Raw genomic sequence first — 21,753 nt, 5'->3', positions numbered from 1 at the left:
TCAGGGTCCGATCTCACCATCCTGAGACTGTGACCTGAGCCAAAATCGAAATCAAGAGTTGGATGCTTAACCAACTGAGCCACCCAGGCACCCCGAGCATGTGGAATTTGGAACAGACATGAGCAAGGTATTGCTAAGCTGTGCTATGTTAACAGCTCACAGGTTAGAATAACTGTCAACAAATTCACAGGCATGCAGGTTAATAAAACCATGAAGGAAGACATTTGTATTTTACACAGAACAAAGCCGTTTACATGTGAGCAAACATCTCACTATTGCAACATACCCTGCAGATTAAATATACTCTGGAACATGAAACATTATATAAATGTATTAGTCAATTAGCGGCCACAGCATCAGAGAGTGGGGAGCTTAAACAACAGGAATTTATTTTCTCGCAGTTCTGGAGGTTAGAAGTCTAAGATCAGAGTGTCAGCCAATTAAGCTACCTGGTAAGAGCGCTCTTCCTGACTTAAAGAGGGCCACCTTCTTGCTGTGTCCTCCCATGATGGCGAGAGAAAAGCGAGCTGTCTGGTGTCTCTTCTGATAAAGCCACTAACCCATCAGGAGGGGATCTAACCCTAATCACCTCCCAAAGGCCCCATCTCCAAATATCATCCTACCACGTTGAAGGTAGGCCTTCAATATGGAAATTTTGGGAGGACACAATCCATTGCAATACATATCAAACTATTTTTTAAAAGCATAATTATGAGTTAATTTAAACATGATTGGTACATTTAAATAAATGATTTTCTGCCTTCAGTTAAAAATGCATGTAATAAAATACAGTATGCTAAACATCCAAGGAGGAAAATTTGCTACATATACAGAGCAGAATGTTTCCAATCACATCTTCATTTTTGGGGGAAAGGGAGGAAAATGTTTTCTTCATCTTGACATGTTTATCAATTTGAAACAGAACCAAATGTTCCCAGTTTATATTTTCTAGCTCCTAGAAATTATAGAATACTTTGTTTCATAAAATTCATTCTTCTCTTGTCACTGAAAGTATACAATATAAGCAAATGAAAATAAATACAGTTAAGCCTTGAACAACATGGGGGTTGGGGTGCTGACCCACCCCACCCCCAACAGCACCCTGAAAATCCATGTATAATTTTTGATCTCCAAACACTTGGCTACTAATACCCTACTACTGATGGAAAGCCTTATCAATAACATAAACAGTCAACACATTTTATATGTTACATGCATTAGACACTGTAGTCTTACAATAAACTAAGCTAGAGAAAAGAAAATGTTCCTGAGAAAATCAGAAGGAAGAGAAAACACATTTACAGCACTGTTCTGTAAAAAAAAAATCTGCATGTAAGTGGCCCTCAGTTCAAACCCACATTGTTCAAGGGCCACCTGTACTATATTCAAGCCTTCTATTCCTCTATTGTTAAGAAACTCATAAGGCTTTGTAATTGTGTTTTGAAACATTTTAGCTTATTTATGGCGTTAAGAGTTAAATATGGCTGTTTCTACTATCTATTTGGCCATTCTTATAAAGCGTAGCTACGAATTATTCCTTCTATTTGCTGTCTTAGATTTCTCTGAACCCTGCTGAACAAGTAGCATATGGCTTCTCTTTGGACCTAACCCCAAGGATGGCTAAGAAGCCTGAGTACAGACCGTCTCACTGTAATTTACAGCATTCATGGAAATGTTTATTTCTTTAGTCATGGGTTTCTCCCACCTATACCATGCATTTACCATGGAAATTTCCTAGCACAGAAACGATATTTAAAGGTTATGGAACTACTTGGGTAAACCAGGAAGATCTCAACTAATGATGGGAAGGCTGAATCCTAGATGCTATTTCAAACTATCACTCTCCTTCAGGTTCATATAGAGAATGCTCACAACATTTTCCAGAGTGTCCCATAGCATGGGAGAAGCAAAGGTATGACTTAGGACAAATGTAATGACCAAGGGCCAGCTTAGCTGCCAGCATAAGGGAACATCTACAACAGTAGCAGTCAGCCACACGGAAACCGCAGCTTAGCCCTGCTACTACTAATGGCCCAGGGAAAGCAAGATCTTTAACTGAAAATTGAAAAAGGAATTCTTGGGGCTCAGTCGGTTAAGCATCTGCCTTTGGCTCATGTCATGATCCAGGGGTCCTGGGATCCAAACCCGCATCGGTCTCCCTGCTCAGCGGGGAGTCTGCTTCTCTTTCTCTCTCTGCCTCCCCTCGCCCCTGCTCATGTGTTCTCTCTCTGCTTTCTCTCTCTCTCTCTCTCTCAAATAAATAAAGAAATAAAGCTTAAAAAAAAAAAAAGGCAATTCTTAGCTGCCAAGTAATGGTGGACGCAACAGTACGAAGGCACGGAGAAGGAAAATTTTCCCAGTAAACATCCATAGTCACCTGGTTTTCACAGCAGAATCAAATACAGATCATCAATACCATTCTATCACACCTGGCTACCTCCCTTCCCTGAAACATACACCTTTAGAAAGAGGTATAGTTACGGACACTTAACTGCATGCATACCCGTGGGGGACACTGTGGTAGTGTAGACCTTCACAGGCCAAGTAAAAGGCAGGCAACTAATTTTTTTTTTTATAATTTACAAAAGTGTAGTCTAAATAATTTGGTGTGTTTACACAGACATACACACACACACATGCACGCAGTACCCAAATGCTTGGCATTTGCCATTCTATGTGGCTAGAAAATGACTTCCCCTCCATCCTATAATCTCCAAATTAGACTTTCTAACCAGGAAACCAAAGGCCAAAAACATACTGGGACTATGATACCATAAAAGTTAAAAAAAAAAAAAAAAAGCAAACAAACAAACCACTCACACACAAATGTTTTTATCCTTCCTTTACATATTTCTATTGCTATGATGATTGCATTGCTACATATAATCTTGGCTTACAGAGTAGAGGCTGCTGTGATGGGCTTCACCTGCCTGACCTTCCCCTACTCTAGTGCTGGGAGCATCTGTATCCCAAGCCTCATAACTAATGGATGATAAACCGTCTGAGAAATAAGGACACACCTTACCTCTGAGCTCCCACAAAGACTCAGATTGTCGGGAACCCTTTTAATTTATTTTAGACAAGACAGTCTTATTTGGGAAAGACATGGCCTGGGGGGAAAAAAAAACAGAGAAAGGATCTCAAAGACAAAGCAAGGCTTCTGATAAAACCAACACTAAAAGCTCCTTGAAACAACCGAAGAGAAAGAGGGAGATCTGATGATAAGCTTCTTTTGAAAGACTTGCTTTATTTAGATAGGAAAGGAAACAAAACCACACAGAAGCTTACGGTATTGCCTAAATAGTAAAGGTTGTCAACAGCCCATTGGGGGAAGGGCCAGAGATCAGCTATATTTTTAATAACAAAGCATGATTCTCCTAGCAAATTAGTTTGGTTTTTTTTCTAAATTTAGTCCATTGCAATCATTCTGGAAAGAAAGGATCCTTTATCCTGAGCCGTTACAAAAATAAAGCATTCAGAATGCAAACCATTAAAAAAAATTAAATTAAAAAAAAAATTACAACTCTGGGGCTAAAAAGGGATACTCTCATTTTGCCTGTGAAATTATATGTTCGGCAGGTGCTCAGAGCCACCAAGGCCCGGGCTGCCAAGGCAGCCTTCCTCTGTCCCAAAGCAGCTCGCTCTCCTCCACTGGAACTGTGCCTTAGGAAATGGCAAGGTATATTTAATATTCAGGTAGTAGATGCTGAGACCACCAAGGCTGTTCCAAACCAACAGCCATAACTGAGACCACCAAGGCTGTTCCAAACCAACAGCCATAACAATCGAACCCACACCGGCACATGTTCCCCGCACAGCTCTCCTTGGAAAAGCAGTGCCCCTCACCCCCGAAGGAGTTTTCACTGTGTTTATTCTGTGACTTGGTTTTATGTTGTTGTTACTGGTTGATAAGCTATACTCTGAAGGCAAAATCCATCAGAGTCTTTTAAAATTAGTGATGCTACAGCAGGTTTTATCAACATTGGCAGCACCGACACTTGGGGCCAGCCAATCCTGTTGTAGGAGTTGTCTGTGCATCATAGGGTGAAGAGAAGCATCTCCAGCCCCTCCTCTGAAAGCCAGTAACACCCAGCACTGCACCCCAGTTCGTGAAAACAGAAGTATCTTTAGATATTGCCCAATGTCTCCTGGGGAGCAAAACTGCCCCTGGTTGAGAGTCACTCTGCTAGATCCACATAATGGTATAAAAACGCAGGCATCGAAAAGGATAGGGTAAATGTACACGCTGCCCTAGAGCTCTCTTTGAGATAAAGAGTTACAGGAAAAAGGCCAGAATACACAAGCCCCCATTTCTTACGGAGTATGTGTACCCACGCATGTTCCCAACTGCTTAGAAAATCTCTGGAAGGCAAGCTAACACAGAATCGTGCTTGCCTCGGAACAGCGATGGTCATTCAGACTCTTGACTGTTTTGAATTGCTTGCTACACTCAAGTACTCCTTTTCAACCGTTTTTGAAATAATTTTAATAACTTCTCATATTTTTAAAAGCCTAGCATTCGATGGGTTTTCAAAAAAAAAGTAAAGAAAGTAGGGTTCTTTTATTTTTTTTATTCTACAGTCACTTTGGAGTTTAAATGGGACTCTCCAAACCACTGGAACCCCCAAAGCCTCAGGTGGGGGAACTGGGCGCAAGGACTCAATGCTGTCCGGCGAGAGCGGCCTCAGTCGGGCCTGGCATGAAGCCTGGCCCCGCCTACGCTGAGCAGAAATCGTAAGAAAATGTGGGGAGTGCCGTCAGTGCCCAGGAATGATGGCTTGCTGTGTGGTCATCTTAGCCCTGAAACAAGATCGTTAGGACTAATGGACTTAGGCCTTGTTTAGAACAGATGCTGGCAGCAAGGGCTACCCGTTGTTCCACGCTCACCCACGACCAGAGTTTGCTGTATCACGTGTGTGTGCGGGGCGGGGGGTGCTGCACACTGCCGGTGTTTCCCAGTATTCTCCAAAAACTTTTCATTATTAGTCTCAGGACTGCCAGGCCCGTCATCGGGACGCACTCTAAAGCTTCATGACATGTGGTCATTTGGTTCTGGGTTCTGGCTCCCCATCAGAATCACTAAGGAAATGTCAAAATGCGAGGTTCCAGGCCTGTCCCAGATTCCCTCAATTAGAATCCCTAGGTTGGGGCCTCAGAGTCTCGGTTTTCACAAGTTACCAGGTGATTCCTATGAAACCTTCTGCTTATTTGTGAATTTCTCTGATTTTGGGGTCAGGCTCTTATATGAAATACAGTGACTTTCCCAAGGACTAAAATCTAAGGATTTTCCCAAAGTCTCCATGTATCAATCTTGAAACAGGACAAATTTACTCATTAAAAAGGGGGCGTTTCAATCACCCACTAAGTGCCAAGATACACTTCATATACTCCATTACAGTCCAGGGGGCTGTCATGTAGATATTTAATCACACTGCACCATTTGGGGTCCTTGGCAGAAGCACTCGTCACCGCCTGGAGTGCCAAGGTAAGCAGGTTCTGGAAGCATGAAGAAGGCTGTGCAAGACAGTGCAGTGGGAAGGCAAGCAGAGGACAGCTTCAGTGAGAAGCTGCATGTGGCTTCAATGCAGAGGGCCCTCAAGGGGAATTGAGATTCTCCCTCAAAGTAATGCCAGGCTATTGATCAAGAAGCCCTCACCTCTCCCCAACTCTTGACCAAACTGTAGGCCCATTTCTTCCAGAGGTAGGCCCTTTATAGAGCATTTACTTTAGAAAAACTTACCCTTGTAAATTCCTTCCCTGCCCCGTCCAGAAGTAAATCTTTTCCCAGCCTCTTGCCAGTTTTAAAACCCAGGACTGGTTTTCTCAAGGACCTGGGAGCCATGCCTGGGAAATGTAATCATCAAGGAAGCTAGGGCACCTGTCTCCCAGTCTCTGTGGAAGGGGGGAGCGTACCTTTGATAAGCGCCAATTAGCAAACACCAAAGGCCCAATCCCACCGACCAACCTTCCCCCCAACATCCTTGGCCACCTTCCCACTAGCTCACCCCAGTGCTTCAAAACACTTCCACTTTCTGTTTGAGTGGAAGTGAGTTCAACTCTCTCTTGATCCCTACTGCAACAGTCTTGACCCCTGAAGTCTTACTTAACTCTTGAACTTCCCCAGGGCAGTTTTCCCTTGACATTCTGGAAGAGACTTGCATATAAGGAAAGTCTGTTTCTTACTTTATCTCAAGAGCAATGGGAAACCAGTGAGGCTTGAGAGCTTGGGATCTGAGTGGCTGTGTACAGAGGTAATTAAACCTGGTTACCAGGGGATCATTTGGAAACAGGGATTAACCCAGTAGGACTAAGAGCAGCCATGAGGCCAGTGAAGGAATTATGCCTCAGACTTATCAATGTGGTTAATGAGCATGGAAAAGAAGGGCTAGAGTATCTGGGGGCTAGGGGGTATTTATGAGACAATTTGGCGGCCAACTATGAGAGAAGGTGAGTGAAAGAAAGGGTAGCATTTAGAATGATTCTGAGGTTTCTAGTTTGGGAAAGTAGGTAAACGTATTCATAGAGAAAGATAAGGAAATCCAATTACCGAAGAGTCATTAAATGAATACAATCTGCTCTTATGTTACGATAAAGTGCTTATTTTCAATGTTTATCATAAATATTTCAGAGTTAATGATCTGGGATTGGTCTCACCTGGGTAGTTGGCTGATTCTTCTCATTCCTCCTCTTCCCACTCAGCATTAAATAATTGGCATCCACCCCCGACCGGCATTTCTAAAATACTCTTCAAAGTCACTGCCACGAGGGAGACTGTGTTTTCGGATCGGTGTGTCTCAGATTTATCACACGAGTGGGCAGATGTGAGCGGAAAGGAGAATGAGGTTTGGCAGACACAGTGCCGAGATGAGTTTCATTATTCTTAGGGAGCACCAAAGGCAACAAAACGGGCAAAGGCATCCTCATCGGCAACTGTCCGTATCCATCTCGTCTGCAGACACAAAGTTGCAGACCTTCCATGTCCTAAGCCACATGATCAAGAGGACCCAGAGGCCAAGAACAGGGAAGTGAGTTGCATGAACCATTCTGAGACCCCATAAGCATACACCTGCTCCCGGATGAGGACTCTGGGCACTTTCCACCTCCACAGCTGGGAGCTTTAGGGCCCCAGCTGCGGGCGATCCCCAGGCTCTCTGTTTGGCCATGCTATTCTGTAGAATTCACAATTAGCAATGTGAGCACATGGGGGAAAAGTTTGTTTCCTGGCACAGACTGGAGAGCTGTGAGCATGGGTGGCTTTCTCCCTTGACAGAATTCAGTAAATAAGCGCCAGATGCCTCTAAGCCAGAATCAAGCCAAGGCAGGTAAGCAGCAGCTCTGTGCTGGGAGGTGGGAGCCAAGGTGGGCGGTGTGGTCCAGGCAGGCCTGAGCCCGACCGGCCCAGCGTGGGTCTGGCTCCATGCCCGCGGGAGGCTGCTTCCTTGTGTGGAATTACTAAACACTACAAATAGGGAAACACTGCAGAGGAAGGTTTTACACGTTTATTAGTAATAACACCATTCAGGGCACTAAAACTTCAAAGCCTTTTTGCTAACGAAATCCAACTAATCCTAACAACACCCAAGTGAGCTAGGTAAGCAAATAAGCATTATTATCCCCATTTTATGGATAGCAGAGAGGTAAGGCACTTTGCTCCGGGCTATGGGAAGCTCAGTGTTACTCACATCTCTGTAACCACTGAGCCCAGATTCGGAGCCTAAGGCTGCCCCTCGCTCCACTGACTCATGCTGTTACTAAAACCGTAGGGAGGATCAGCTAAGGAGTCTTTCATTACTCAGAATGAAACTTGTGATTAGATTTTATTTAAAATAAAGGAGTAGGCCTTGTTTTCTGCTGTCGCTTTAATAACAGTAAATGACAGTAATTCTGCCAAATTAGAAATGTCTGACTTGAGATGCTGGCTGACCCTTCCACTCTTGGAACGAAGACTATGATTTTGACGAATCCCATCCAGCGCTGGGGCAGCTTCCCCAGGCCTCCTACCTAACATTCTACTGCTTTCCATGGCAACCTAAAAAGTTCAGCTATGGGTGCTAAACATTCCCTAGGGTTTTTTAAATCTTCCTTTAAATAAATAACAATATTTTTCAGAATATGTATTTACTGTAACACATTTTGGAAAATACAAAAAAGTACAAAGAAGATGACAACAGTGATCTCTCAGTGGTGGACAGAAATGCTTTCGGGTAGCATTTGGAAGTTTGCTTGACCTGTGATTTTTATGAATGCAAATACGTTTCTATTATGTCCATTTGGGGTCACTCTACCTACTTGTACCCAATTCAGTCACATCCACAGACCACATCCCTAAATCTACAGGAAGGGTGATGTGGATGCTTGAGGATGGACCAGTGATGGGGTCTGAAAACAACTAGGCTAATTTCTTGATCCCTGCAGGACCACATGTGTGGGTCTCCTCACGGCACTGCCCAGCTGGGCACCTGGGGGGAGATCTGGACAGGGGAAGCTGCACCGAGACACGACAGATTTCCCCCTGCTCCATGTGGGATGGCTACCTTCCAAGTCTCTGTGTCCCTGTGTGAATGGGGGGGGGGAGAACAATGTGCCCCCCCAAGTCCATAACCACCAGAAAAACTGACAATGCTTCAGTCCCAAAGTAAGCATAGGAAGGCTTCACTGAGAACTAGCCATGACTTCGCGGAAGATGACTGACAAAGTAACACGTCTTTGGGTCAATGAGAATAATAAGCAAGAGAGAGATTTTTGTAAATATCCAAAACACGCACCATAACTCAATTTTATTAGTCATGTGTATAATATTGAATAACTGTTGCTATTAACCGTTTTCTCAGTTAGTCTGGATCTATTGCCTTGGCTAAGAGTCATTAAATCTTACCTGAAGGATATAGTTACAAGTAAACTCAGTCACTCAAAATTAAATGCTCTGTGGTACATTTTTACGTCAATTTTGCTTGAAGGAAAAATGAAGAAAAGTAACCACTTGCAACTCTTAGTATAATGATGTGAAGCTCTTTACCATCTAAGACCCATAATGAAATTATTAAAAACAGAACTATACATGTTTAATTAAAAAATAAAAAAGCCATCAAATCATTGCCTTTGTCTCTCCAGTACAGACAGCCTGTCATATGCTTTCTAAAGGCATCCCTCCCTTGGGAAATTTTTCTCCCGCTTTTTCTCTAAAAGCTTGGCAGTGTTTGGTTGTGTTTTTGATTTTTGTTTTTCCTTCTGTCTGCCTCTTGACACTTTTGAGCATAGAAAAGATAACATACGGTGCTCCAGAAGAGGTTTTTGTTTTGATTTTTGTTCTCTTATGGCACCCCCTGATAGCATTATGTGACTTTGGAAATCAATTCTGTGCTGTGCGAATAAGGTATGAAATGAAAAGTTCCTGCCCTGCATTCAGAGAAGAAGGTGAGTCCTTGTTGCATTTTTCCCCGTGTTTTTGGCACAGGCACAGAAATCATCCCCGGCACAGTCTGGGGCAACAGCCAAAGGAACGGACTAAGACAGCAGATCCCCAGGGGGAGAAGAGGCTTGGAGGTGAGGGGGGAAAGCAGCAAAACCAGCAAACGAGCAAACAAAAATAATACACACAATAATGCACAATAATTTTTGGTTACTCACATAAATGTACTTAATGTTTTCACAGGTCTGTTTACCTTCAGTGGGTAAGCTGCACATACCCACTGCAGAAAATGTACAAAGATACAAAAAAAAAAAAACATTCATAATCTGATCACCATTATCACTTTCACGCATTTCTTCCTGGCCTCTTACCTATTCATAGTTATTTTTTTAGAAATATATATGTAATAGATCTAAAATACATATTTCTATATAACTGGATGTTTACTGGATAAGATACATTTCCTTGCACACAGTGAAATCTGGGAAAAGCAAGATTTTTAACAACTACATAATACTCATGTTATTTATACGGCATTATTCATTCTTGTCCTTACTGCTGAGCAGGCCTTTGCTCCATATTTTAAAGCGTTCCCTTCTTCGTGTTTCTTTCTGTCTATTCCCATAATTAATAAGTAAGATAAAAGTGAACAGGGAAAGAACTACCAGGTCACCGAGTCCTGAATGATTTAAAATAAGAATAAACAGAACCTAAAACAAATCTATTTGTAAGCAACAGTTTTACCAGCGAATTGCACGGCTTTCATTAATACAACTATTGGCTGAATATGGGAATCCGTAGTAAAAATGAAGAGTATTAGCAGACCAGCAGACCCAGTGAGAACCAGTAAAACATCAGGGGGCCATGCCCTGGGTTCTGACTCTCCAGGGACAGACATTAGAGGGCCAGACTGTCCAAGATCAAGTAGCCAGTCCAAGAAAGGGAGCAGGCAGGGCATCAAGATCTGACCCTGAAATTTTGGCCAAACCCACAGTGCAGCAGCTGAACTGGGGAGACCGGGAGAACAGAGGAGAAGACGGGAGAAGAGGAAGGCAGGAGAGGGGGTGGGAAAAGCACAAGAGAGTGGACGAAGCCAGCCAGGGAGATGGGCTGGGGCAGGCGGTGTGCACAGCACATGCTGGGCCGGCACGGGGCACCCACAGAAAGCCCAGCCTAGCCAGCTGGCACGGGGCAAGGTCATGAACATCTGCACACCGGTCCCGGGGACTGGGCAGCCAGGGAGTGGAGAAGCGATACGTTCTCATGGCCTGAGAGCAGGGGGTCAGATTAGAGGGCAGGAGTCCAGATGCTGGGAGCTGGAACAGCAAAGTCAGGAATCCGTGATCAAAAGACAGAGTGACAAGCCCATCAGTGACACCAAGGAGTCCAAAGGAGCTGACGAAAAGCACACTCATCATGCCCCTTCCAAACAACATGGCAACTGTTAATTACACAGCATGCAAGACATATCCCATTGACGTCTGCCCTCCAAAAAATACTAACGATATGCCAAAGCATTCAAATAATAGGAAAATCATAAGTGATAAAGGGTGTGCAAATAAAAAGTTGTGGATGTTGAAAGAAAGAAGCCCCCCGCTCGCCCCCCAGTGAAGAGTCCAGCCCCTCTAGGCTGACTCCCAAAAGATCAGGGGCTGGGAGCAGAAGTGACTTTCAGCTAAGTCAGAGCTGCTCGGTTTAGGCCACTCCCGCCCACGAGGCTGAGGCCAAGTTAGAAGGGGACGCACTCTGCAGGGCTGAGCCTGCAGGCAAGGTTAAACCAAAACGCCCCTGAGTGAAGGAGTTCAGGGGCAGAAGCCAGACCCATGCAGTCACCATCTGAGGCAGACATGAATCAAAGGCAAGGACAGACCTTCCCACCAGGAAACAGGAGTCCAATGAGGGAGTATTAGCCACATTCACTTTATTTATTTATTAATTTATTTTTTTAGGACATTCTGGTATTTCATCTGAAGCGTTTATATGTGTTTTAAAAAGGTCTTCAGGGGTGCCTGGGTGGCTCAGTAGTTGGGTGTCTGCCTTCGGCTCAGGTCATGATCCCAGAGTCCTGGGATCCAGCCCCACATCGGGCTCCCTGCTCGGTGGGGAGCCTGCTTCTCCCTCTCCCACTCCCCCTGCTTGTGTTCCCTCTCTAGCTGTCTCTCTCTCTCTCTGTCAAATAAATAAGTAAATAAAGTCTTTAAAAAAAGAGTAAAAAAATAAAAGAGGTGTCTACTTACTAAGTAATCAGGAAAGGAATACCCACCAGGTGCAAGGTGCTATGGAATGACTCATCTTCTACTTCCAAGTTCCCTGGAATTTTCCCTCTATGTCAGAGCCGTTTCCATCCTCAGGGCAGAAAGGGCTGGTCCACTCTGCACGGCGAAAGAGCATTCCAGCCCTGCCTTCCTGTCCCGCCCCACTCTGGCCAACTCTCCCGGCCACTGGATTCAGAAACATGGCCAGCCTTTCCCTGCTCGGGGCTCTCATACTAGAACATTCCCTCCTTCTTGTGTGGTTGGTGCTTTCACATTCTTTGCGGCTACTTGAAATGTCACGTCCTCAGTGGGACCTTTGTGGACAGCCCTGTCAAGATCTTCCCCCCACACATGGGCTCCACAGCCCTTATCTCAACTTTAATGATAAAATCAAGTCTTCATTTCCTTATTTGTTTTCCGTTTCCCCAACTAGGCTTTAAAAAAGAAAGGGCCACACGCATCTTGCTCATCAAGATAACCCCGGTGCCTGTCTCATAGCAGATTCCCTGTGAACGCATTCTCCACGAAAACATCTGACCATGATACACATAGAGAATGCATTTTGATGAAAACTGCAGCTTTTAGAATAACATTTCTTTGAAAAAATAAAATGAAAACATTTCTATTTCATAAAACTCAAAAATTGCTTCAAAAGTACACAAAAAATAATTCACCTGCACAGTATCAAATGATTTTATTCAGACTTTAACCTGTCCTGAGCAACAAAGTAACTAAGGACCCAAAAACAGAAAATGGGGTTAATCTGGCCATCACTAGATTTTTTTCTTTTCTTTTTTAGTTCTCGTGGAAGCTACTCCGTAGCAGGAAAAAATGTCTCATTCATATTTATGTTTTCAGTGCTGAGCAGAGCACCTGGCATTTAAGAGGTCCTCAGTAAATGTGTTTTCAATTAAAAGTTTTTTTTTTCATTTTAAACTAATGCATGGTAGTTGTCATTAAAAGTATAGGATTACAGAAAGTGAAAAAAACTTTCCTTCCATCCCCCAATACAATTCATTTCACAGAGGCAGCTGATAAGGACAGGTTGACGTATATTCTTTGATTTTTCCATGCACTGAGACCAAAAACGCATACACAAGAGGACTACAGAGCTGTTTCATAACTTACTGCATTCACCAAATATACTGTGGATATGTTTACATGTTTGCAAACACAGATATGCTCCCTCATTTTTAAAGGCCATATATACTACTTCACGCTTTATTTAACTAGGTCCCTTCTTAAGGACACTTAGATTTTTTTTCCACTATTAAAAATAAGAAAGCAATGAACATCATCGACCACTGCACAGTTAGGCAGGCATGAATACGGGGTCAATTCCTGGTGGGATCACCAGATCAATTAATATTAGTTACTTCTTAAACCACCCAATGGCTGTTAGATTCACATGAACCCTTGCACATACTGGGGATATCTATTTTTTTTAAAATCTTTGCCAATCTGATAGGTGAAAATCAGGTGACAGTTTAAATTACATTAATGATGGGGGTGCCTGGGTGGCACAGTCATTATCTGCCTCTTGGTTTCAGCTCAGATCGTGATCTCAGGGTCATGAGATCGAGCCCCACATCTGGCTCTGTGCTCAGTGTGGAGTCTGCTTGATATTCTCTACCCCCCTCATCCCATCTCACTCCTGCCCTCTCTGCCTCTCTAATAAGTAAATCTTTTTTTAAAAATTACCTTCATTATGAGTGAGGCTAAACAGGTTTTCATACTGTGAGCGGCCTTCTGTATTCCTTTTCCAAGTCACGAAGACTTTCTGACGCATCCGTGCCAAGCAAGACGCTAAGCACTTGAGCGGGACGCGGAAGAGGAGCAGCCCCCCTTGAGCAGGCGGCTGTGTGGAATCAGTGTCCAGTCCACGCCCATCCCAAATCCACCCTGAGCTCCGCCTCTTGGGCTGAATCAGCCCAAACTCATCCCTAACCTTTACCCTTTATTATTTTTTTAATGCATGTTTATTAATTCAGCTGCCATAACCCTCCATTATTCATTACCAATAAAGACCAAATAAAAATACCAGTCGTTGTTAGAAAATAACACGGCTTCTCCTCCCAATGGTGCAAAGGGGGACACAGAGCAGAGGTGGTGGGACAAGCTCTAGAGGCAGGGGACACCTCGGCTGCTCGGGAGCGGTGAGCGCAGGACACGCGGCTCCCCGTTCCGGAGCCTCAGCTTCTCCATCTGGAATGACACCCGCCCTGCAGGAAGGCTGCACGGATCAGAGGAACGGAAGCACAGGGCTCTGCACCTTCGTGCCCACGCGGCGCAAGAGGCAAGTGCTTAGTACTGGCAGTAGGAAGCGGGGCCTCCACGGGAAGCCGTAAAATCCCTCTTCAGGCCTTATTTCTCACTTCACACCAGGAACACAGAACGAAAGCAGTATCTGCTTTTTGTCCCCACTGTGAATCACGACTACAATCTACTCACCTCAAGCAGCACTTCAGGTTGGGCGTCATCCTGAGGATGGCCACGTCCTGCGCAGATGGCGCTGCCAACGCAACGTTCGTGCGCATGCGCGTCATTACCCCGGGGCCAGCACGGCTCCTCAGTAGAGCTGGACTCACGGAATACCTCTTAAGTGAAGCAATGCATGAAATGTCCACCAGGAAGCTTCCTGCGAATTGCTTTTTTTTCCCCCCTCCTGTTGAATCTGTTTCAACTAAGGGTTCCCATCCATAGCACTATAGACATTTGGAGTTTGAGAATTCTCTTTTGTGGGGAAAGAGGGGGCGTCCTGTGCTTTGGATGGAGTTCGTGGGCATCCTGTCCTCTCACCACACAACACCACTAGCACACGCTCTCCCAGCAAGTTGTGACAACTACAACTGTATCCCGGCATGACAAAAGAAATCACCACCAGTTGCAAACGCCAGGTTTGGACTATAGGAAAACAACCAGATATACTTGTTTATTAAAAAAAAAAAAAAAAAAATACGATTCTGAAAATTGCTTAATTTTTACCCTGTTCCTGATTCCAAAGCTGTTTTTGAAAGCTGAGCCAATGATATAAGCTATAAGTTAGCAAAATAAGTCATCAGGGCTATTTACAACCGATTGGAGATTAACTGCCTGAGGCAAATCCGTCATTAGCTGGCGCTGATCTGGAGGGGGACACAGCATTAATAATTCAATAAAGGAAAGGCTGCAGGCAATAAAACCTGAGGGTTATTTATTTAGCCAATTAGATTCGGTTTTGGTGGCAACCCTGCTTTTGTGAGTATGAATAAGCCATGTGTATTCTTCAATTAATCAGGGAAATTGTACATCGCAAATCTGCTCCTATTGCTTTCAGCTGGAAGATGTGAGGCTCAAGTGGTCCTCCAGCCTGTGAAGGAGGGGAAAAACCAGCTCAGAAGCAGAGCGGACTGATAACTACCTCCCTCCCTCCGGGGAAACAGAGACGCATGACAAGTCTGTCAATTAGACGCATCAGCCCTCCGCTCCTTCCTAACCTTCCATCCTCAATCCAGGGCAAGACAGGATGAATCACACCAGGTAAAATTTAGATCCACTGACCTGTGGGCAGGCACAGTTCATTACCGTTTAGAGATGAACAATCCTAACCACTAAGAGACTGAAATGCGCCATATGAGATACACATCTGGTATAATACACGCAAGATGATTCCTGTGTACACTTTGCTCACAGATTTCCGCTTAAACTGTTAGAGATTGAGCGATTTTTCTTTTCTTTTCTTTTTTTTTTTTTTTTAGTCACTTACAACCTAAGCAAGTCCTTTCTAGTGTATGTTTCACTTCCTCTTCCCTTTCTCTCCCTGACCTTTCTTTCAGTTCCACTCATTTGTTTAGAGGCCAGATTTAATCATAACAGAGGTGCCCGCGAGCTCTGAGGTTCCAGAAGGCCAGATGTCCACAGAGACCTGGGGCTCACCGAGAGGCCACACACAAGGCTCCGGTGAGGAGGTGCCTTTTATCACTGACTCGTCCTCCCATCTAAACAAAGAGCACAGCCCTGCACAGCCCGCACCCCCCATCCCAGTGAAAGATCCTAATGCATAGACACATCTATTTCAGCCTCCCTGGGGACGAGGGTCAATCAAATGCCCCTGTGGAAGGCACAAAATGGAAATCACATTTCCAAGCCATTCTGTTTCACCAAAATTGAACTGATGGCTCAGTCAACAAAACATAGTCTCTGCTCCTCATGAAATTTCACTGGCCCCAAAATTACCTTTGTCAACCCAAACGTTATTTTTCTCTTGTCCTTGAATGTGCTATGGTTGTGATCGCTAAGGCCAGTGGCATACACAGGAAGATGCAGAGGTCAGGTGCTGTGACCTGAGGCTGAGCGGGACCTCACATTACCTCCACCTCGGTCATGGAGAGACCAGGCTCTGGAAGGTCCAGACCATCTTGCCATGTTTTCCCATGTGCCACAATTAGTAGGAAAAATATCCTACTAATTCAATGCAAGCACAGGGAGTCCTAGCAAGGGAACTGGAGATCCTCTGAGGCAGTCCAGCTGCTTACAAGAAAAGAACTCGGGGCAAATAAATTTTGATTGAGAGCGCAAGACACAACCTGGAGTGGGCATCCCTAGGGCCTGACATTCCGGATGAGAGGGAGGTAAAAGGAAAAATGGCCCATCGGGGTATCCTGTAACAAGCAACGTGGATACTGGTCACTGGAAGGGCATGGGGGCATCCAGTGTGTGCTGGTCAACGTTTCATAACGTGACGCTGGAGAGCCAATGTCCATGCTACCAAAGGCTGCCAATGAACAGAGGGACGGGCAGAGGTGCACACAGTTGGCGGGGCCCTGAAACCCACCTCCCTTGTTTGGGATTTGCTCTGCAAGGGGCTTCAACCGGACTTCAGCACAGGGGGCTATAATGATCATTTATTCTAGGAAATTAAGGGAGCCTCTTTCCTTTATCTCTTTCCATTTGCCTTTATAAAATTCTTAGGAATTTAAAAATTCATGAAGAGCACATATTAACTTGAAACCTCAACTTCAAAGTACTGTTTGTCATTTTTCCTGTAGTGACCCTATTGTATTAAATATTGCATGAAATTATCATGCCACTAATTCGGATTCAGAAGCACTTTAGTAATGCCCTTTATGGACAAAGGCGGTTCACCTTCTCATTCCGAGACTCCTCAGCCTCCCTCCACCTCTCCCTCCATCCTCCCCCCTTCTTTCTCCTGTCCTCCTCCCCAACTCTGGTCTCCCTCCCAGCTCGGCTCCCCTCCTCTTTCCTCCCCCCTCCATCTCTCTCACACTCTTCTCTCAATCTCAGGAAGGCAAAGGTCCTTACTCCTATCCTCATAAGCTACCTGGAAACCCAGGCCCTGGTTTCCAGGCTGTTTAAAGGAGTGACTTGCCAGATGACAGAGCTAACAGGAAGCAGTAAATGAATGAAACCAGAACATATCCATATCAAAAGCCTGAACAAAGCTCTGAGTGCAAAACAAAGTAAGCAGTACCCTTACAGACTTGATACTATGTATCAAAAACAAGTCCCGAAGGACAAAAAGGTTATTATAATTTACACAGATGAGTAAATTAGCAACCACTTAAATAAAGTTAGCTGAAAATGCTGCAGTAAGAATTCTCAGTGTTACTTCTCTTTACCTCCAGGTGTCCCCTCACCCAGGTGTGCACTAGCCACGCCCTTAAATTACATTCTCCTGTATCAAAAGGTTCAGAAGAGAAAAGTAAATCAGACCCAATGACTACAAAGCTTCAGTTACAAAATGAGTGCAGTTAAATATAAATAAATAAATATTCACAGACTTGGGGGAAGGAAGGAAGCAGCTGTAGAGGAATCAGACAGAGAATAAAAATCTATTAAAGATACAGATAATGTCAAGGGCCAGTATGGCTTCAGCCAACATGGACCGTATTGCCAGCATGCGCAGGAACAGATAGGAAGAAACAGGACTCAACACGTGACAGTTCCTGGGAGCCAATTCTTTATTCACAAAATCATCCTCGGCAAGGCGCGAGTCCCAGGAAGGACCGAATCAAAATTCTGTCACCTGAGAATAATAAGGAAAAGAGAGAATGAACTTGTTCCCCTGAACAGCTGAAAACTGGAAATTATGAATATTCACAGACTTTTCAGAAAGAAAAAGAAACAGATTTGCAACTTGAAACCATTCAAATGCAGGCAATTTCATAAGAAATTTTTTTCCAAAGATGAAGGCAAAGCACGTGCTGCTCCATGTTCCTTTGCTCGAGAAAGAGGAAAGCCATGTTCGTGGCTTTTATAATTACTTGACAAATATGTCAACAATAATTAGCCCCTAATATCGTTTCACTGGCCTCCCACAGTCAGGAAAACATAAAAAATATGTGATCTCTGCATTAGTAACACATTGCCTCTTACTTAGCGTATCATCAGGAGGCCACAGGCAAGGAGTTGGCTAACACAGTCAACATCCACTATCTTTGAAGTTAATGACACTAAGCGAAAACACTAAAAGAGCTGTCATTAAAGAGCACGCTTTAATAATACTGTGGGAGAATTATTTCACATTTCAAGCAAAGTAGTAGAAATACATCAGTAGACTTTATGGTATCACATTTGAAATGATCACATTTATTTTTATATATTGGCATATTTCCTGCTAGACATTCATTTATTTACTGTTACGTGTTATTTGGATCATTCATATAATTAATTATTGCTCGGGTCTGAATGTTTGTGTCCCCTCCTCATCAAATTCATTTGTTGGAGCCTAACCCCCAGGGTGATGGCATTGGGAGGCAGGGCCTTTGGAGGGGATCTGGTCCTGAGGGGGAGCCCTCAGGAGTGGGCTTAGGCCATACAGAAAAGGTTCCCATGAGATCGCTCAGCCTCTCTCTGCCATTTGCAGAAACTGTGAGTAAGGGCTGTCCATAAACAGAACAGTTTTGTCTGGTTCCAGAACTAGGGCTTTTCCCTGGCACCAAATCTGCCAGCGCCTTAATCTTGGACTTTCCAGGCTCTAGAACTGTGAGAAATTTCTGTTGTTTATAAGCCACCTAGCACGGCATGGTGCTTTGTTATAGAAGCCCGAACGAACTCAGATAATGAGGAAGTTGGCATTAAGAAAGCACCTGATGGGGGCGCCTGGGTGGCAGAGCGGTTAGGCGTCTGCCTTCAGCTCAGGGCATGATCCTGGCGTTATGGGATCGAGCCCCACATCAGGCTCCTCCGCTGTGAGCCTGCTTCTTCCTCTCCCACTCCCCCTGCCTGTGTTCCCTCTCTCGCTGGCTGTCTTTATCTCTGTCGAATAAATAAATAAAATCTTAAAAAAAAAAAAAAAAAGCACCTGATGGATACCAGGTATGTCAATTTCAGTTCAGCTAGCATTTCCTTTGACCCAGCTCCCGTGGTGGATGGTACTAATGCATCGGCAGTATTCAGGCTCTAGGGAGCCCATGCTGCAGGGTCCCTAGAGTGTCGGTCATTCTCTCCTCCCCTCCCGCATCACACATGCAGCTCCAGAGGTAGTGTGGCTTCTGTACACCAGACACCAGGGGTAGGGTTGCCAGATTTAGCAAATAAAAATACAGGATGTGGCAAGTGAATCTGAATTGCAGATGAACAGCACAGAGCTTTTAAGATTAAATGTAAATTTCAGATGAACAGTGGATACTTTTGGGCGAGGGGTAAATACAGGACAGATTTATGCTGACACGATTATGCACTGTTTATCTGTGCACATTCAGATGGGCACCATATATTTTATCTGGCAACCCTAGCCTCGGGAAGCTGTGTGAACCCTTGTATAATCTGGGGTCCTGATCCAGGGTGGGGCCAAGATGCCATCTGAGCACATGAACCTGGTTCCTCTTCCCATCCTTGGACCCTGGAAATCACAAAGGATGGTTGCATTTAAAAGAAAGTATTGGGGCACCTGGGTGGCTCAGTCAGTGAAGTGTTTCCCTTCCGCTTGTGTCATGATCTCGGGGTCCTGGGATCAAGCTCTGTATCATGAGCCCCGAATCACATTAGGCTCCTCCCTCTCCCTCTGCCCCTCCCCCTGCTCCTGTGTGCACTCACTCTCTCAAAAAAATAAATAAAATCTTTTTTAAAAAAATTTTTTAGGGGCGCCTAGGTGGCGCAGTCGTTAAGCGTCTGCCTTCGGCTCAGGGCGTGATCCTGGCGTTCCGGGATCGAGCCCCACATCAGGCTCCTCCGCTGGGAGCCTGCTTCTTCCTCTCCCACTCCCCCTGCTTGTGTTCCCTCTCTCACTGGCTGTCTCTCTGTCAAATAAATAAATAAAATCTTTAAAAAAAAATTTTTTTTTTAATTAAAAAAAAAATGTTCAGGGAAGTGCTGGAAGACATGGAGAAACTACCATGTGGGCCAGAAATCCTGAGGAATCCCTGAAAGACCGGAAGGAAACCAGCTCATCTACACAAAGAAACCACAGCTTCAAATATAAACTAAAAAGATTGCTGGTAAACACCATGGTGCCTCCAGAGCTGCTCCAAGTTCAGAAGCAACAGAGGCAATGAGCAAGAAAAGCAAAATCCATGGGGATTACCTGGGGAACCCCATTCAGAACCACTAACCAATGGTGCCTGCTCCCCCCATCCTGGGTCAAGCAGCCAGAGTGCCTGCTCCCCCGAGAGAACCACCGGTGTGAGCACTGGGGCAGAAGAAGCAGGGGGTGCCCTGAATGACTGCTAACACCAAGGAGGCACCAGAAGAGGACCAGCCATGTGCCCACCACGTCCTCTTCCATCACTGAACTCCAACCACGAAAAAGCCACAGATAAGAGACTGCAGCCTCTCAAGACAATCTAAGGACCAAGAAACTCAGATCAACCAACATCAACATAAGGAGGCTCTTGGGGGCACCTGGGTGGCTCAGCCGGTTAAGTGTCTGCCTTCAGGTCATGGTCCTGGGAGCCTGGGATCAAGCGCCACGTCGGGCTCCCTGCTCAGCAGGGAGCCTGCTTCCCCCTTCCCTCTGCCTGCCACTCTGCCTACTTATGCTCTCTCTCTCTGTCAAATAAATAAATAAAATCTTAAAAAAAAAAAAAAAGTTAAGGCAGCACCAAAGAGCCACACGGCTCCTACACTCTTAGATATTTTGTATTTTTGCTGCCGTCATGAATGGAATCACATTACGTTCTTATATATTAACCAGGTTTTGATGGTAAACATGAAATTGTTGACTCTTTATTGTGTAACTTGTAACCTGACTAAATTCTTACTTCTTCTGATACTTACACTTGATTAACTTGTGTTTAGGGGCCAAAAACATGGATTGATTTTATATCTTCATATTTTCTTATCTTTTCATCGAACCGCACTGCCTGAAACCTCTAGTCTAGCACTAGACCACACTGGGGCAGCCAGCCTCCTTGTCTTTTTCCCACCTTGAGTGGGAGGAAATGGGTTACCTCCCACATTCCTCTCGTGGCCTCTGGAGTCGTGTTCTGCTTCGGTAACGCAGGAAAGCGCCACCAAATGCTCAGCTGGGAGTCTGTTCCATCCCCACTTTGGCTTGAATCGCCGGCTCTTCCGTGCTCCCTTGGACAGGCTAATCCTCCCTCGATGGGCATCTCCATCTGCAGGTGGACTGAGATGACGAGTGACCGAGCTCCCAGATGGCACCACGGGTAATTTTATATCTTGCATGCCGTATAAGCGGCATTTATACAATGACTCAGATGCAATCCACTGCCTCTCACGGGTAAGTTTGTTGTGAAAGACTGTCTTGGTCTATCGTATTCTACTGTGACTATATTCCGCTCTTTGCAACATTATTCATTACTGCCCTCGGGTCAGGAAAATCAATGACTAATATCAACCCTGCGTCTGTCGAATGCCATCATCCATGTGGGGCAGACGCCTGCACATACCTGCATTCGAGGTGCTCAAGTTAACTCAGTTCCTAAACCACCCGGGTCTACGCTCTTTACCGCGGTGCTTGTTGCCTCCTGATCGTAAGTATTTATGTACAATATTTACTCATTATATTCTGGAATAAAATTTGGCCATTTTAGGGTCTTTTCTGCAAACAGAAAGATATTTAGGTCTATTCGAAATCCACCATCCATTTAAAAAACTGTGCAAAGATAATGTTAGACGTCTATGAAA

The 21,753-nt window shown here is 44.7% G+C and overlaps 1 protein-coding gene across 11 annotated transcripts in view; it reads right to left on the bottom strand.

The window, feature by feature from the left end:
* The window catches only part of SEMA5A (semaphorin 5A), a 475,859-nt gene that overhangs the window by 389,382 nt on the left and 64,724 nt on the right, over positions 1-21,753 (bottom strand). The window contains exon 1 of one of the 11 annotated variants that reach the window (XM_087867982.1): positions 11,647-16,857. The exons of 9 other annotated variants lie outside the window; for them this stretch is intronic. The gene's annotated coding sequence lies outside the window, so the exon portion shown is untranslated. Of the gene's footprint in view, positions 1-11,646; positions 16,858-21,753 lie in introns of those variants that run through there. One more of the 11 variants, XM_087867981.1, reaches the window with a different exon arrangement.

This window comes from Ursus americanus, chromosome 15 (assembly GCF_024610735.1).
Source record: "Ursus americanus isolate L20-20 chromosome 15, mUrsAme1.1.p, whole genome shotgun sequence".
Taxonomy (NCBI): domain Eukaryota; kingdom Metazoa; phylum Chordata; class Mammalia; order Carnivora; family Ursidae; genus Ursus; species Ursus americanus.
Note: the sequence above shows the minus strand (reverse complement) of the source record. Positions and strands in the feature narration are given on the sequence as shown.